At 53.5% G+C, this 17,500-nt stretch overlaps 1 protein-coding gene across 2 annotated transcripts in view; it reads left to right on the top strand.

Moving 5' to 3' along the window:
• Window positions 1-17,500, top strand: part of LOC115155740 (ephrin type-A receptor 3) — a 160,023-nt gene that overhangs the window by 67,128 nt on the left and 75,395 nt on the right. The window lies entirely within an intron of this gene.

The following is a 17,500-nucleotide window of genomic DNA, read 5'->3' as shown; positions in this document are numbered from 1 at the left end:
GTGTTCAGCTTGACTGTAATAGTATTGTCCTCAGCTCCACTGTCCTCCCTGCTAGCCTCTAACCCAACAGCCCACAGCCCATCAACTCTCCAGCCTCCTGCTAGCCTCTAACCCAACAGCGCATCCACCCTCCAGACTCCCTGCTAGCCTCTAACCCAACAGCCCACAGCGCATCCACCCTCCAGCCTCCCTGCTAGCCTCTAACCAAACAGCCCACAGCCCATCAACCCTCCAGTCTCCTGCTAGTCTCTAACCCAACAGTCCATCAACCCTCCAGCCTCCTGCTTCTCTAACCCAACAGCCCATCAACCCTCCAGCCTCCTGCTAGTCTCTAACCCAACAGCCCATCCACCCTCTAGCCTCCCTGCTAGCCTCTAACCCAACAGCCCACAGCCCATCAACCCTCCCGTCTCCTGCTAGCCTCTAACCCAACAGTCCATCCACCCTCCAGCCTCCCTGCTAGCCTCTAACCCAACAGCCCACAGCCCATCAACTCTCCAGCCTCCTGCTAGCCTCTAACCCAACAGCGCATCCACCCTCCAGCCTCCCTGCTAGCCTCTAACCCAACAGCCCACAGCGCATCCACCCTCCAGCCTCCCTGCTAGCCTCTAACCCAACAGCCCACAGCCCATCAACTCTCCAGACTCCTGCTAGTCTCTAACCCAACAGTCCATCAACCCTCCAGCCTCCTGCTAGTCTCTAACCCAACAGCCCATCAACCCTCCAGCCTCCTGCTAGCCTCTAACCCAACAGCCCATCAACCCTCCAGCCTCCTGCTAGGCTCTAACCCAACAGCCCACAGCCCATCAACTCTCCAGCCTCCTGCTAGTCTCTAACCCAACAGCCCACAGCCCATCAACCCTCCAGCCTCCTGCTAGTCTCTAACCCAACAGCGCATCCACCCTCCAGCCTCCTGCTAGACTCTAACCCAACAGCCCATCAACTCTCCAGCCTCCTGCTAGCCTCTAACCCAACAGCGCATCCACCCTCCAGCCTCCTGCTAGCATCTAACCCAACAGCCCACAGCCCATCAACCCTCCAACCTCCTGCTAGTCTCTAACCCAACAGTCCATCAACCCTCCAGCCTCCTGCTAGTCTCTAACCCAACAGCCCATCAACCCTCCAGCCTCCTGCTAGCCTCTAACCCAACAGCCCATCAACCCTCCAGCCTCCTGCTAGTCTCTAACCCAACAGCCCATCAACCCTCCAGCCTCCTGCTAGCCTCTAACCCAACAGCCCATCAACCCTCCAGCCTCCTGCTAGTCTCTAACCCAACAGCCCATCAACCCTCCAGCCTCCTGCTAGCCTCTAACCCAACAGTCCATCAACCCTCCAGCCTCCTGCTAGCCTCTAACCCAACAGCCCATCAACCCTCCAGCCTCCTGCTAGCCTCTAACCCAACAGCCCATCAACCCTCCAGCCTCCTGCTAGCCTCTAACCCAACAGCCCACAGCCCATCAACCCTCCCGCCTCCTGCTAGTCTCTAACCGAACAGCCCATCAACCCTCCAGCTTCCTGCTAGCCTCTAACCCAACAGGCCATCAACCCTCCAGCCTCCTGCTAGTCTCTAACCCAACAGCCCATCAACCCTCCAGCCTCCTGCCAGCCTCTAACCCAACAGCCCATCAACCCACCAGACTCCTGCTAGTCTCTAACCCAACAGCCCATCAACCCTCCAGCCTCCTGCTAGCCTCTAACCCAACAGCCCATCAACCCTCCAGCCTCCTGCTAGTCTCTAACCCAACAGCCCATCAACCCTCCAGCCTCCTGCTAGTCTCTAACCCAACAGCCCACAGCCCATCAACCCTCCAGCCTCCTGCTAGACTCTAACCCAACAGCCCACAGCCCATCAACCCTCCAGCCTCCTGCTAGTCTCTAACCCAACAGCCCACAGCCCATCAACCCTCCAGCCTCCTGCTAGACTCTAACCCAACAGCGCATCCACCCTCCAGTCTCCCTGCTAGCCTCTAACCCAACAGCCCACAGCCCATCAAACCTCCAGCCTCCTGCTAGACTCTAACCCAACAGCCCACAGCCCATCAACTCTCCAGCCTCCTGCTAGCCTCTAACCCAACAGCGCATCCACCCTCCAGTCTCCCTGCTAGCCTCTAACCCAACAGCCCACAGCCCATCAACTCTCCAGCCTCCTGCTAGCCTCTAACCCAACAGTCCATCAACCCTCCAGCCTCCTGCTAGTCTCTAACCCAACAGTCCATCAACCCTCCAGCCTCCTGCTAGTCTCTAACCCAACAGTCCATCAACCCTCCAGCCTCCTGCTAGTCTCTAACCCAACAGTCCATCAACCCTCCAGCCTCCTGCTAGTCTCTAACCCAACAGTCCATCAACCCTCCAGCCTCCTGCTAGTCTCTAACCCAACAGCCCATCAACCCTCCAGCCTCCTGCTAGTCTCTAACCCAACAGTCCATCAACCCTCCAGCCTCCTGCTAGTCTCTAACCCAACAGCCCATCAACCCTCCAGCCTCCTGCTAGCCTCTAACCCAACAGCCCATCAACCCTCCAGCCTCCTGCTAGCCTCTAACCCAACAGCCCACAGCCCATCAACCCTCCAGCCTCCTGCTAGTCTCTAACCCAACAGCCCATCCACCCTCTAGCCTCCCTGCTAGCCTCTAACCCAACAGCCCACAGCCCATCAACCCTCCCGTCTCCTGCTAGCCTCTAACCCAACAGTCCATCCACCCTCCAGCCTCCCTGCTAGCCTCTAACCCAACAGCCCACAGCCCATCAACTCTCCAGCCTCCTGCTAGCCTCTAACCCAACAGCGCATCCACCCTCCAGCCTCCCTGCTAGCCTCTAACCCAACAGCCCACAGCGCATCCACCCTCCAGCCTCCCTGCTAGCCTCTAACCCAACAGCCCACAGCCCATCAACTCTCCAGACTCCTGCTAGTCTCTAACCCAACAGTCCATCAACCCTCCAGCCTCCTGCTAGTCTCTAACCCAACAGCCCATCAACCCTCCAGCCTCCTGCTAGCCTCTAACCCAACAGCCCATCAACCCTCCAGCCTCCTGCTAGGCTCTAACCAAACAGCCCACAGCCCATCAACTCTCCAGCCTCCTGCTAGCCTCTAACCCAACAGCCCACAGCCCATCAACCCTCCAGCCTCCTGCTAGTCTCTAACCCAACAGTCCATCAACCCTCCAGCCTCCTGCTAGTCTCTAACCCAACAGTCCATCAACGCTCCAGCCTCCTGCTAGTCTCTAACCCAACAGCCCATCAACTCTCCAGCCTCCTGCTAGCCTCTAACCCAACAGCGCATCCACCCTCCAGCCTCCCTGCTAGCCTCTAACCCAACAGCCCACAGCCCATCAACCCTCCAGCCTCCTGCTAGCCTCTAACCCAACAGTCCATCAACCCTCCAGCCTCCTGCTAGTCTCTAACCCAACAGCCCATCAACCCTCCAGCCTCCTGCTAGCCTCTAACCCAACAGTCCATCAACCCTCCAGCCTCCTGCTAGTCTCTAACCCAACAGCCCATCAACCCTCCAGCCTCCTGCTAGCCTCTAACCCAACAGCCCATCAACCCTCCAGCCTCCTGCTAGTCTCTAACCCAACAGCCCATCAACCCTCCAGCCTCCTGCTAGCCTCTAACCCAACAGCCCATCAACCCTCCAGCCTCCTGCTAGTCTCTAACCCAACAGCCCATCAACCCTCCAGCCTCCTGCTAGTCTCTAACCCAACAGCCCATCAACCCTCCAGCCTCCTGCTAGCCTCTAACCCAACAGCCCATCAACCCTCCTGCCTCCTGCTAGTCTCTAACCGAACAGCCCATCAATCCTCCAGCTTCCTGCTAGCCTCTAACCCAACAGGCCATCAACCCTCCAGCCTCCTGCTAGTCTCTAACCCAACAGCCCATCAAATCTCCAGCCTCCTGCTAGCCTCTAACCCAACAGCCCATCAACCCTCCAGCCTCCTGCTAGTCTCTAACCCAACAGCCCACAGCCCATCAACCCTCCAGCCTCCTGCTAGACTCTAACCCAACAGCCCACAGCCCATCAACCCTCCAGCCTCCTGCTAGTCTCTAACCCAACAGCCCACAGCCCATCAACCCTCCAGCCTCCTGCTAGACTCTAACCCAACAGCGCATCCACCCTCCAGTCTCCCTGCTAGCCTCTAACCCAACAGCCCACAGCCCATCAACCCTCCAGACTCCTGCTAGACTCTAACCCAACAGTCCATCAACCCTCCAGCCTCCTGCTAGCCTCTAACCCAACAGCCCACAGCCCATCAACCCTCCAGCCTCCTGCTAGCCTCTAACCCAACAGCCCATCAACCCTCCAGCCTCCTGCTAGTCTCTAACCCAACAGCCCATCAACCCTCCAGACTCCTGCTAGTCCCTAACCCAACAGCCCATCAACCCTCCAGCCTCCTGCTAGTCTCTAACCCAACAGCCCACAGCCCATCAACTCTCCAGCCTCCTGCTAGCCTCTAACCCAACAGCGCATCCACCCTCCAGTCTCCCTGCTAGCCTCTAACCCAACAGCCCACAGCCCATCAACTCTCCAGCCTCCTGCTAGCCTCTAACCCAACAGTCCATCAACCCTCCAGCCTCCTGCTAGTCTCTAACCCAACAGTCCATCAACCCTCCAGCCTCCTGCTAGACTCTAACCCAACAGCCCATCAACCCTCCAGCCTCCTGCTAGTCCCTAACCCAACAGCCCACAGCCCATCAACTCTCCAGCCTCCTGCTAGTCTCTAACCCAACAGCCCACAGCCCATCAACCCACCAGCCTCCTGCTAGTCTCTAACCCAACAGCCCATCAACCCTCCAGCCTCCTGCTAGTCCCTAACCCCACAGCCCATCAACCCTCCAGCCTCCTGCTAGTCCCTAACCCAACAGCCCATCAACCCACCAGCCTCCTGCTAGCCTCTAACCCAACAGCCCACAGCCCATCAACCCTCCAGCCTCCTGCTAGTCCCTAACCCAACAGCCCACAGCCCATCAACTCTCCAGCCTCCTGCTAGACTCTAACCCAACAGCCCACAGCCCATCAACCCTCCAGCCTCCTGCTAGACTCTAACCCAACAGCCCAAAGCCCATCAACCCTCCAGCCTCCTGCTAGTCTCTAACCCAACAGCCCACAGCCCATCAACCCTCCAGCCTCCTGCTAGACTCTAACCCAACAGCGCATCCACCCTCCAGTCTCCCTGCTAGCCTCTAACCCAACAGCCCACAGCCCATCAACCCTCCAGCCTCCTGCTAGTCTCTAACCCAACAGCCCATCAACCCTCCAGCCTCCTGCTAGTCCCTAACCCAACAGCCCATCAACCCTCCAACCTCCTGCTAGTCCCTAACCCAACAGCCCACAGCCCTCCAGCCTCCTGCTAGCCTCTAACCCAACAGTCCATCAACCCTCCAGCCTCCTGCTAGTCTCTAACCCAACAGCCCATCAACCCTCCAGCCTCCTGCTAGCCTCTAACCCAACAGCCCATCAACCCTCCAGCCTCCTGCTAGTCTCTAACCAAACAGCCCATCAACCCTCCAGCCTCCTGCTAGCCTCTAACCCAACAGCCCATCAACCCTCCAGCCTCCTGCTAGTCTCTAACCCAACAGCCCATCAACCCTCCAGCCTCCTGCTAGTCTCTAACCCAACAGCCCATCAACCCTCCAGCCTCCTGCTAGCCTCTAACCCAACAGCCCATCAACCCTCCCGCCTCCTGCTAGCCTCTAACCGAACAGCCCATCAACCCTCCAGCTTCCTGCTAGCCTCTAACCCAACAGGCCATCAACCCTCCAGCCTCCTGCTAGTCTCTAACCCAACAGCCCATCAACCCTCCAGCCTCCTGCTAGCCTCTAACCCAACAGCCCATCAACCCTCCAGCCTCCTGCTAGTCTCTAACCCAACAGCCCACAGCCCATCAACCCTCCAGCCTCCTGCTAGACTCTAACCCAACAGCCCACAGCCCATCAACCCTCCAGCCTCCTGCTAGTCTCTAACCCAACAGCCCACAGCCCATCAACCCTCCAGCCTCCTGCTAGACTCTAACCCAACAGCGCATCCACCCTCCAGTCTCCCTGCTAGCCTCTAACCCAACAGCCCACAGCCCATCAATCCTCCAGACTCCTGCTAGACTCTAACCCAACAGTCCATCAACCCTCCAGCCTCCTGCTTCTCTAACCCAACAGCCCATCAACCCTCCAGCCTCCTGCTAGCCTCTAACCCAACAGCCCACAGCCCATCAACCCTCCAGCCTCCTGCTAGCCTCTAACCCAACAGCCCATCAACCCTCCAGCCTCCTGCTAGTCTCTAACCCAACAGCCCATCAACCCTCCAGACTCCTGCTAGTCCCTAACCCAACAGCCCATCAACCCTCCAGCCTCCTGCTAGTCTCTAACCCAACAGCCCACAGCCCATCAACTCTCCAGCCTCCTGCTAGCCTCTAACCCAACAGCGCATCCACCCTCCAGTCTCCCTGCTAGCCTCTAACCCAACAGCCCACAGCCCATCAACTCTCCAGCCTCCTGCTAGCCTCTAACCCAACAGTCCATCAATCCTCCAGCCTCCTGCTAGTCTCTAACCCAACAGTCCATCAACCCTCCAGCCTCCTGCTAGTCTCTAACCCAACAGTCCATCAACCCTCCAGCCTCCTGCTAGTCTCTAACCCAACAGTCCATCAACCCTCCAGCCTCCTGCTAGACTCTAACCCAACAGCCCATCAACCCTCCAGCCTCCTGCTAGTCCCTAACCCAACAGCCCACAGCCCATCAACTCTCCAGCCTCCTGCTAGTCTCTAACCCAACAGCCCACAGCCCATCAACCCACCAGCCTCCTGCTAGTCTCTAACCCAACAGCCCATCAACCCTCCAGCCTCCTGCTAGTCCCTAACCCAACAGCCCACAGCCCATCAACCCTCCAGCCTCCTGCTAGTCCCTAACCCAACAGCCCATCAACCCACCAGCCTCCTGCTAGCCTCTAACCCAACAGCCCACAGCCCATCAACCCTCCAGCCTCCTGCTAGTCCCTAACCCAACAGCCCACAGCCCATCAACTCTCCAGCCTCCTGCTAGTCTCTAACCCAACAGCCCACAGCCCATCAACCCTCCAGCCTCCTGCTAGACTCTAACCCAACAGCCCACAGCCCATCAACCCTCCAGCCTCCTGCTAGTCTCTAACCCAACAGCCCACAGCCCATCAACCCTCCAGCCTCCTGCTAGACTCTAACCCAACAGCGCATCCACCCTCCAGTCTCCCTGCTAGCCTCTAACCCAACAGCCCACAGCCCATTAACCCTCCAGCCTCCTGCTAGTCTCTAACCCAACAGCCCATCAACCCTCCAGCCTCCTGCTAGTCCCTAACCCAACAGCCCATCAACCCTCCAGCCTCCTGCTAGTCCCTAACCCAACAGCCCACAGCCCATCAACCCTCCAGCCTCCTGCTAGTCTCTAACCCAACAGCCCACAGCCCATCAACTCTCCAGCCTCCTGCTAGCCTCTAACCCAACAGCGCATCCACCCTCCAGTCTCCCTGCTAGCCTCTAACCCAACAGCCCACAGCCCATCAACTCTCCAGCCTCCTGCTAGTCTAACCCAACAGTCCATCAACCCTCCAGCCTCCTGCTAGTCTCTAACCCAACAGTCCAACAACCCTCCAGCCTCCTGCTAGTCTCTAACCCAACAGTCCATCAACCCTCCAGCCTCCTGCTAGTCTCTAACCCAACAGTCCATCAACCCTCCAGCCTCCTGCTAGTCTCTAACCCAACAGTCCATCAACCCTCCAGCCTCCTGCTAGGCTCTAACCCAACAGCCCACAGCCCATCAACCCTCCAGCCTCCTGCTAGTCTCTAACCCAACAGCCCATCAACCCTCCAGCCTCCTGCTAGTCTCTAACCCAACAGCCCATCAACCCTCCAGCCTCCTGCTAGTCCCTAACCCAACAGCCCACAGCCCATCAACTCTCCAGCCTCCTGCTAGTCTCTAACCCAACAGCCCACAGCCCATCAACCCACCAGCCTCCTGCTAGCCTCTAACCCAACAGCCCATCAACCCTCCAGCCTCCTGCTAGCCTCTAACCCAACAGCCCATCAAGGCTCCAGCCTCCTGATAACCCAGCCATCAGCTGCCTGTCACCTCCCAGGGCTGGGGCTATGGTCTAGGAGAGAGGGGATGAGGAACAGGCCAGTCATGAGGAGAGAGTTGGCTAGCCGTCTCTCTCCCAGGGCTGGGGCTATGGTCTAGGAGAGAGGGGATGAGGAACAGGCCAGTCATGAGGAGAGAGTTGGCTAGCCGTCTCTCTCCCAGGGCTGGGGATATGGTCTAGGAGAGAGGGGATGAGGAACAGGCCAGTCATGAGGAGAGAGTTGGCTAGCCGTCTCTCTCCCAGGGCTGGGGCTATGGTCTAGGAGAGAGGGGATGAGGAACAGGCCAGTCATGAGGAGAGAGTTGGCTAGCCGTCTCTCTCCCAGGGCGAGTCCTCTCTCTGGATGGGCTCTGGGCTGGTTATGTGGTGGTGGTTGACATTGCAGCAGCATGTTGTGTTAGGTATAGAGGAACACACATCTCCACTGTATGGTGTGGTGTTAACACCTGCTGTTGTGTTGAGTTGTTACTTTAACTGAACACTCTGAATCAGATATATGTTGAATAGTTGGGTGGGGAGGAGGGGAGTCTGCCTCCTAATTCAGTCAGTGAAGGTTATTTGGATTGAAGTTCAGTCTTTTTGAGCCCTCTTTATCTTTTACTCCCTCTCTCTGTCCTCCCTCTTCTTTTCCTCCCTCTCTGTCCTTTCTCTCCAAGTGAAAGGGCTGTTCATCACTATTGCAGGACGTAGCTGATTAAATGTGATTAAGGCCAGTCCATCCATCAGACAGCCTTTCATTCTGTCATTACAGGGGGCCACCAGGGGACCGCGCGCATGTGTGTGTATGTTCGTCTGTGTGTGTGTGTGTGTTAGTGTGTGTGTATGTTCGTGTGTGTGTGTGTGTTCGTGTGTGTGTGTGTTCGTGTGTGTGTGTGTGTGTGTGTGTGTGTGTGTGTGTGTGTGTGTGTGTGTGTGTGTGTGTGTGTGGGTGGGTGTGTGCCCTCTCTTCAGATATCTTTTAGCCTGTGATGGATGTTTCCAGACCATAGATCCACTTATGAAGAGGTCCTCTTCTCTCCCTGTAAAGACTACTAATCTAGGTCCTCTCTATTCTCTCTCTTTCCTCTCTCTATCCTCTCTCCCTTTCCTCTGTATTCTCTCTCCCTTTCCTCTCAGTTCCCTCTCTCTTTCCTCTCTCTTTCCTCTCTCTATCCTCTCTCCCTTTCCTCTGTATTCTCTCTCCCTTTCCTCTCAGTTCCCTCTCTCTTTCCTCTCTCTTTCCTCTCTCTATCCTCTCTCCCTTTCCTCTGTATTCTCTCTCCCTTTCCTCTCTCTATCCTCTCTCCCTTTCCTCTCTCTATTCTCTCTCCCTGTCAGCTTTCAGCCATAGTGTTGGTTTAGTGGTGGTTATGATGAATGAGTTGGAGTGAACCCCATTCTGTATTGTACCTCTCTCCATCCCTCTGTCTCAATGATTCTGAACACTAGTGAATGGAGCCTCAGTATCTGGTGATTTATGGCTCCTTTTTGATTTCTGTTTTAAAACTTTAAATGCACTATGCATTATGTGGGTTGAATGCTGTAACACCATAAAAGTAAATGAAGGCAGTGACTGCCCATGACTGCTGTTAACCATCACTTATTCACATGACTATACTTTAATAAAATAAATCAGTGTATATTACTTTTGTTCTATTTGATGATGATTATTATTATTATTTCATTCCAAGTTTAATCTCTGTAGAGCTGCTGTCTGACAAAATCTCTATTTTATTTGTTTTTCAAAGTAACTATTAATCACTAAGATCATGTATTTTCAGGTAGAGGTACCTTGCAAAACAACTGCTCTCTTTCCCTCTCCATCACACATTCTTCTGTCTCTTCTCCATCTCCATGTCTGCCCCATTCTAACATAACAAAGCAGGCATAAACGAAACACACAGACCGGACAAGTAGGCACGCAATGGATTATGGTCATTGTAGTTAATTATCACGTTTTCTGCGCTAAACTCTGTAGAGTATTGGCCTGTTGAAAACTACAACTCCCTACTGCATCACACAGTTCGTGCTTGATCTGATTTATCTCTAGAGAAACTGTGCAATGTGCGCGTTTAGCTCACTGAAAACAAATAAACCAAATGGAATTCAAATATCTGAATCAAAATCAGTTGTTTGAAAACCAAATAAATATCCTTAATGTTGGTTAATCACTCAGCGCCAGTCTACACTCACTGTCCTGTGTTTCTTTCACCAATGATACAGTATGAGCCGCCACGTGTGTGTGTGTGTGTGTGTGTGTGTGTGTGTGTGTGTGTGTGTGTGTGTGTGTGTATCGATCCTGCCTGAGCAGAGGGGCCCACCAAAGGGCTTGTTTTTCACTGTGTCTGTCTCTGAGCTCCACCCTGCTGTTTTAACACATCAGTAAGACTAATACTGATGCTAAGCAGCCAGGAGACAGGAAGGAACACACACACACACACACACACACAGATATACCATGGTGTGTGAGTATAGTTTTGCTGAATTCAGCTCCTAGGATGTGATTGTTATTTCTTTAATGGGAGGTACAGGAGACTCTCTCTCTCTTCCTGTCGTTGTCTTCCCCAGAAGGTTTGAGAGAAGGAGCGCTGCCCACTCCCCTGATGGATAGGTCAGTGTAGCTGTCACTGGCTAGTCCCTATGCTGACAAATAGGAGCAGAGAGACAGGGACATATCTCTCTGAACATCAATATGGTGACAGGCATCCTGCTGTCTGTCACCACATCCATCTACTCTACATCACAACACACACACACACACACACACACACACACACACACACACACACAACCCACACACACACACACACACACACACATACACACACACACACACACACACACAGACACACACACACACACACACACACACACACACACACACACACACACACACACACACACACACACACACACAGACACACCACACACACACACAGACACACCACACACACATACACACACACCACACACACATACACACATACACACACACACACACACACACACACACACACACACACACACACACAGACACATCTCTGATCTGAGACTATGTTGTGTTTCCTTTTTATAAAACCCATAAATACCCAGAGGCCTGTCTGCTTGTGTGTTTTTGTCATCAGAATAATGTAAACACCTCGTGTAACACTGTACACGTACACTGGGGTTGGGTATACTGTGAGGGAATGTATGGATGTCGCAATTTATGAGTGAGTTCCTATGTGTGCATCCGTGTTGCATACATGTGTGGAGATCAACTGGGAAGCAGCAGTGGTTGAGGGGAAGGGGTGAGGAGTGGGTGAGGAAGGCCCGGGTCAGGTGAGATTCTTGATGTGTTTACTGACTGTGCCACGATGTCTGGGCTATCTGCATTGTCTGTCTGTACTTCACCTGAGCTGCTCTGTCTCTCTGACAGCACACACACACACACAGACACAGACAATCTCAGACACACACTTAGATTAGATCAATGGGGCCCAGCAGTAACACATGGAGCGATGCCCCGTAGAGTATGTGTCAGAAGAGGAGTGATTTAGAGGTGTAAGGCCTCGATCACTGCTGAGACACCTGCCTAGAGAATCTAACTATCTCACACACACACACACACACACACACACACACACACACACACACACACACACACACACACACACACACACACACACACACACTCCTGTTACCACCCTGCTACTGCCCCCGACCCTCAACTCCAAGCCCCTGCCTGTGTCCGAGGAAACCCCGTTTTACAGTCCGCCATGTTTCTTTAGACTTCAGGCCTGCAGTGAGGTGGCATATGGCAGTAGAGGACTGGGAAAGCATACTCTGTGTGTGTGTGTGTGTGTGTGTGTGTGTGTGTGTGTGTGTGTGTGTGTGTGTGTGTGTGTGTGTGTGTGTGTGTGTGTGTGTGTGTGTGTGTGTGTGTGTGTGTGTGTGTGTGTGTCTGTGTGTGTGTGTGTGTGTGTGTGTGTGTGTGTGTGTGTGTGTGTGTGTGTGTGTGTGTGTGTGTGTGTCTCTGTGTGTGTGTGTGTGTCTCTGTGTGTGTGTGTGTGTGTGTGAGAGAGAGAGAGAGAGAAGTGTTTTGTTCCCCTCCCCAGTGCTGCGTAACCCTTCTTCCCTAGTGACTTTAGTAAACCATGCATTGCTACACTGAGTTGTCAGCTGTGCGAATAAAACATTAACATGTATTTTAATGTCACCTTCCATATAGATGACTATTAATCACATTCACTATGTGTGAGACTGGGACACTACAGAGCTAGAGTGGCCACACTGTTCAGAGGAAACACAGAAGGGATAGAGCCTGTTGTGTTTGGCTTCTTTGACTGTTTTATAAAGACTGAGGACAGGGGAGTGGAAATGGGCCATCCTCTCTCACAGTGTGTGTGTGTCTGTGTGTGTCTGTGTGTGTGTCTGTGTGTCTGTGTGTGTCTGTGTGTGTGTCTGTGTGTGGGTCTGTGTGTGGGTCCTAGCTGTGGCTGTGTTGTTCTAGCTGACCTATTTCTGCCCAGTCTTAAAGAGGACCCTTCCCTCCCTGTCACTGGCACTGTTCACCAAACGTCCCCTCTACCGGGGCTGCACACGTCTACACAAACATGCCACATACATGCCAACCCTACTGTATGTTGAATGATGCATGAGGTGTCTAAATACTATTCTCTCGGTCTGTCCCATTTCTCTTCTCTCTCTGTCCTGAGGGAGGTATCAGAGAACAGACTATTGGCTGTTGGCTGATCTTTCTCTGTGAATCACTCTGTCCCTAAGGCGCATCAGAAATCTGTAGCCTCAATAGTAGTCGTGGAAACGGCCATATGGCCACCAATGGCCAATGTTCCCACACAGGAACACAAAGACAGGCTGGCAGTAAATCACGCTGGTGCAGGATCTGTCTCTACCCCTCTCTCTCTGTGTCTCTGTGGGTCTCGGGGGTGTAGTTATCGTCACTGCATCCCGGACACAGGCATTCACCTCTCTACAATAGGGATGGAATGGGGTTTATGGCTGGTGTGTGGATGTGTTCGGGGGTATCCCCCATCCCCAAATTCCCCTATATGCACCCCCCACCGTCATCTGTCCAACACATAGATTTATCAGCATGAGATGTGAAACTGTGGTGGGTCCGCCAGTAACTGAGGGAATGAGACAGAATGAGATGGACACAGAAAGAGGCTGAGAGAAAGAAAGATGGAGAGAGACTGACAGACAGACAGCGAGAGGGAGAAAGAAAGAGAGATATAGACAGGCTTTAGACATTATGTTAATAGGCTTAGTTGTCCTCAGGCACCTCATCCTCTCTTCTCCTCCTTTAATGGTCCCTTCTTCTTCTTGTTTCACTCTGGCTCTCTGGGTGGTTGGAGGCAGCAGACTGGAAGCTTCTTCTTGTTTCACTCTGGCTCTCTGGGTGGTTGGAGGCAGCAGACTGGAAGCTTCTTCTTGTTTCACTCTGGCTCTCTGGGTGGTTGGAGGCAGCAGACTGGAAGCTTCTTCTTGTTTCACTCTGGCTCTCTGGGTGGTTGGAGGCAGCAGACTGGAAGCTTCTTCTTGTTTCACTCTGGCTCTCTGGGTGGTTGGAGGCAGCAGACTGGAAGCTTCTTCTTGTTTCACTCTGGCTCTCTGGGTGGTTGGAGGCAGCAGACTGGAAGCTTCTTCTTGTTTCACTCTGGCTCTCTGGGTGGTTGGAGGCAGCAGACTGGAAGCTTCTTCTTGTTTCACTCTGGCTCTCTGGGTGGTTGGAGGCAGCAGACTGGAAGCTTCTTCTTGTTTCACTCTGGCTCTCTGGGTGGTTGGAGGCAGCAGACTGGAAGCTTCTTCTTGTTTCACTCTGGCTCTCTGGGTGGTTGGAGGCAGCAGACTGGAAGCTTGAGGGTTCCAGAGTGACAATGTCCTGGATTTTCTCAATGACCTGCTGTGTGTGTGTGTGTGTGTGTGTGTGTGTGTGTGTGTGTGTGTGTGTGTGTGTTTGTGTGTGTGTGTGTGTGTGTGTGTGTGTGTGTGTGTGTGTGTGTGTGTGTGTGTCTGTGTGTGTGTGTGTGTGTGTGTGTGTCTGTGTGTGTGTGTGTGTGTGTGTGTGTGTGTGTGTGTGTGTGTGTGTGTGTGTAGGCAGCGTGATCTCCTGGATTCTCTCAGTGATCCGGCTAAAGTGGAGGATGTGGGAAAAGGTTATTGCATCCTCTGTGGATGTGGCAAGGAGATGGTCCATGCCTGTGGGTGTGTGTTTGTTGTGTGAGAGAGAGAGGTTGGCATATTTACCATGTCTCAGTTTTATAGCTTTCCACAAAGAGCCAGCTGTGGCTATAGAGCCTGCAGAGCAGAGAGACGGTGGTGCCAGAGCCAGCATCCCATGGGAGACCTCGACAACATTTATTGTTATCAATGCAGGAAACAGCTTTACACTCACTCTCACTCACCCTATCCATTCACCCTCGAACCAAAATCCTCCCCTCCCCCACACTCCCTCTCTCCTCACCTAGGGGTGATGTTGGGATCTCAGCGGTCCTGCGACTCAGCACAAATTCTAATAAGCCTTTGATGAGTTGATTAAATGAATTTATCTCTGGAACGAGGGGTGAGGGAGGGAGCCCTGGGGGTGCACGTGAGGTGCTGCTCTGATGAACCAGGACTGTGTGTGTGTTTGTGTGTGCGTGTGTGTGTGTGTGTCTGCATCTGCGTATGTGTCTATATGTGTGTGTGCTTATGGCAGCCAAGATTGTTGAAACGCAGACTGCCTGAAACACAGCCTGCCTGAAACACAGCCTGCCTGAAACACAGCCTGCCTGAAACAGTTGTCATTGCAGTGAGAGGGTTAGAAAGTGAGTACCTAAGCTTCATGTCAGAGGTCTAACACTACCAGAGTACAATACCATGTTGGTCACAATCGATGAGCGAAGTGTACTTCCAATTTTACACTAGCTCACAGAGACAGAGTTAGCTGTGTTGAGGCAGTGTGTGTGAGCTGTGTTGAGGCAGTGTGTGTGAGCTGTGTTGAGGCAGTGTGTTAGCTGTAGTGTGTGAGCTGTGTTGAGGCAGTGTGTGTGAGCTGTGTTGAGGCAGTGTGTGAGCTGTGTTGAGGCAGTGTGTTAGCTGTAGTGTGTGAGCTGTGTTGAGGCAGTGTGTGTGAGCTGTGTTGAGGCAGTCTGTAAGCTGTAGTGTGTGAGCTGTGTTGAGGCAGTGTGTTAGCTGTAGTGTGTGAGCTGTGTTGAGGCAGTGTGTGAGCTGTGTTGAGGCAGTGTGTTAGCTGTTGTGTGTAAGCTGTGTTGAGGCAGTGTGTGTGAGCTGTGTTGAGGCAGTGTGTTAGCTGTTGTGTGTGAGCTGTGTTGAGGCAGTGTGTTTGCTGTGTTGAGACAGTGTGTGAGCTGTGTTGAGACAGTGTGTGAGCTGTGTTGAGACAGTGTGTGAGCTGTGTTGAGGCAGTGTGTGAGCTGTGTTGAGACAGTGTGTGAGCTGTGTTGAGGCAGTGTGTGTGAGCTGTGTTGAGGCAGTGTGTTAGCTGTAGTGTGTGAGCTGTGTTGAGGCAGTGTGTGTGAGCTGTGTTGAGGCAGTGTGTGAGCTGTGTTGAGACAGTGTGTGTGAGCTGTGTTGGGGCAGTGTGTGTGAGCTGTGTTGGAGGCAGTGTGTGTGAGCTGTGTTGGGACAGTGTGTTAGCTGTAGTGTGTGAGCTGTGTTGAGGCAGTGTGTAAGCTGTAGTGTGTGAGCTGTGTTGAGGCAGTGTGTGTGAGCTGTGTTGAGGCAGTGTGTGTGAGCTGTGTTGAGACAGTGTGTTAGCTGTGTTGGGGCAGTGTGTTAGCTGTAGTGTGTGAGCTGTGTTGGGGCAGTGTGTGTGAGCTGTGTTGGGGCAGTGTGTTAGCTGTAGTGTGTGAGCTGTGTTGAGGCAGTGTGTGTGAGCTGTGTTGAGGCAGTGTGTGTGAGCTGTGTTGAGGCAGTATGTGTGAGCTGTGTTGAGGTAGTGTGTTAGCTGTAGTGTGTGAGCTGTGTTGAGTCAGTGTGTGTGAGCTGTGTTGAGGCAGTCTGTAAGCTGTAGTGTGTGAGCTGTGTTAAGGCAGTCTGTAAGCTGTAGTGTGTGAGCTGTGTTGAGGCAGTGTGTGTGAGCTGTGTTGAGGCAGTGTGTTAGCTGTAGTGTGTGAGCTGTGTTGAGGCAGTGTGTGTGAGCTGTGTTGAGGCAGTGTGTTAGCTGTAGTGTGTGAGCTGTGTTGAGGCAGTGTGTGTGAGCTGTGTTGAGGCAGTGTGTTAGCTGTAGTGTGTGAGCTGTGTTGAGGCAGTGTGTTAGCTGTAGTGTGTGAGCTGTGTTGAGGCAGTGTGTGTGAGCTGTGTTGAGGCAGTGTGTTAGCTGTTGTGTGTGAGCTGTGTTGAGGTAGTGTGTGTGAGCTGTGTTGGGGCAGTGTGTGTGAGCTGTGTTGGGGCAGTGTGTGTGAGCTGTGTTGGGGCAGTGTGTGTGAGCTGTGTTGGGGCAGTGTGTGTGAGCTGTGTTGAGGCAGTGTGTGTGAGCTGTGTTGGGACAGTGTGTGTGAGCTGTGTTGAGGCAGTGTGTGTGAGCTGTGTTGGGGCAGTGTGTGTGAGCTGTGTTGGGGCAGTGTGTGTGAGCTGTGTTGGGGCAGTGTGTGTGAGCTGTGTTGGGGCAGTGTGTGTGAGCTGTGTTGGGGCAGTGTGTGTGAGCTGTGTTGTGGCAGTGTGTGTGAGCTGTGTTGAGGCAGTGTGTGTGAGCTGTGTTGGGACAGTGTGTGTGAGCTGTGTTGAGGCAGTGTGTGTGAGCTGTGTTGGGGCAGTGTGTGTGAGCTGTGTTGGGGCAGTGTGTGTGAGCTGTGTTGGGGCAGTGTGTGTGAGCTGTGTTGGGGCAGTGTGTGTGAGCTGTGTTGAGGCAGTGTGTGTGAGCTGTGTTGGGGCAGTGTGTGTGAGCTGTGTTGGGGCAGTGTGTGTGAGCTGTGTTGGGGCAGATTGGTGTTTTGAGGCAGTGTGTGTGAGCTGTGTTGGGGCAGTGTGTGTGAGCTGTGTTGAGGCAGTGTGTGTGAGCTGTGTTGGGGCAGTGTGTGTGAGCTGTGTTGGGGCAGTGTGTGTGAGCTGTGTTGGGGCAGTGTGTGTGAGCTGTGTTGGGGCAGATTGGTGTTTGTGTTGTTAACTGCAGGGTAATGGCACTGAAGAGGCCCTCAATCCAGCTCTATTCATCCCCTACCTACCGCTCTCAAAAAGCCTCTTCAGATGCACCGCAGCACAGTTGGAGTGTGTTCGTGTGTGTGTGTGTGTTCGTGTGTGTGTGTGTGTGTGTGTGTGTGTGTGTGTGTGTGTGTGTGTGTGTGTAACCCTGGCACTCCGCAGCCTAATTAAGCGATCTGGTAGAGCTGATTTGAATAATAAAAGACCTTGATGAGAAAGGAGGAGAGGAGAGGAGAGGAGAGGAGAGAGGAGAGGAGAGAGGAGAGGAGAGGAGAGGAGAGG

This window comes from Salmo trutta, chromosome 20 (genome assembly GCF_901001165.1).
Source record: "Salmo trutta chromosome 20, fSalTru1.1, whole genome shotgun sequence".
Taxonomy (NCBI): domain Eukaryota; kingdom Metazoa; phylum Chordata; class Actinopteri; order Salmoniformes; family Salmonidae; genus Salmo; species Salmo trutta.
The sequence above is the reverse complement of the archived record's forward strand: the minus strand, read 5'-3'. Positions and strand labels throughout refer to the sequence as shown.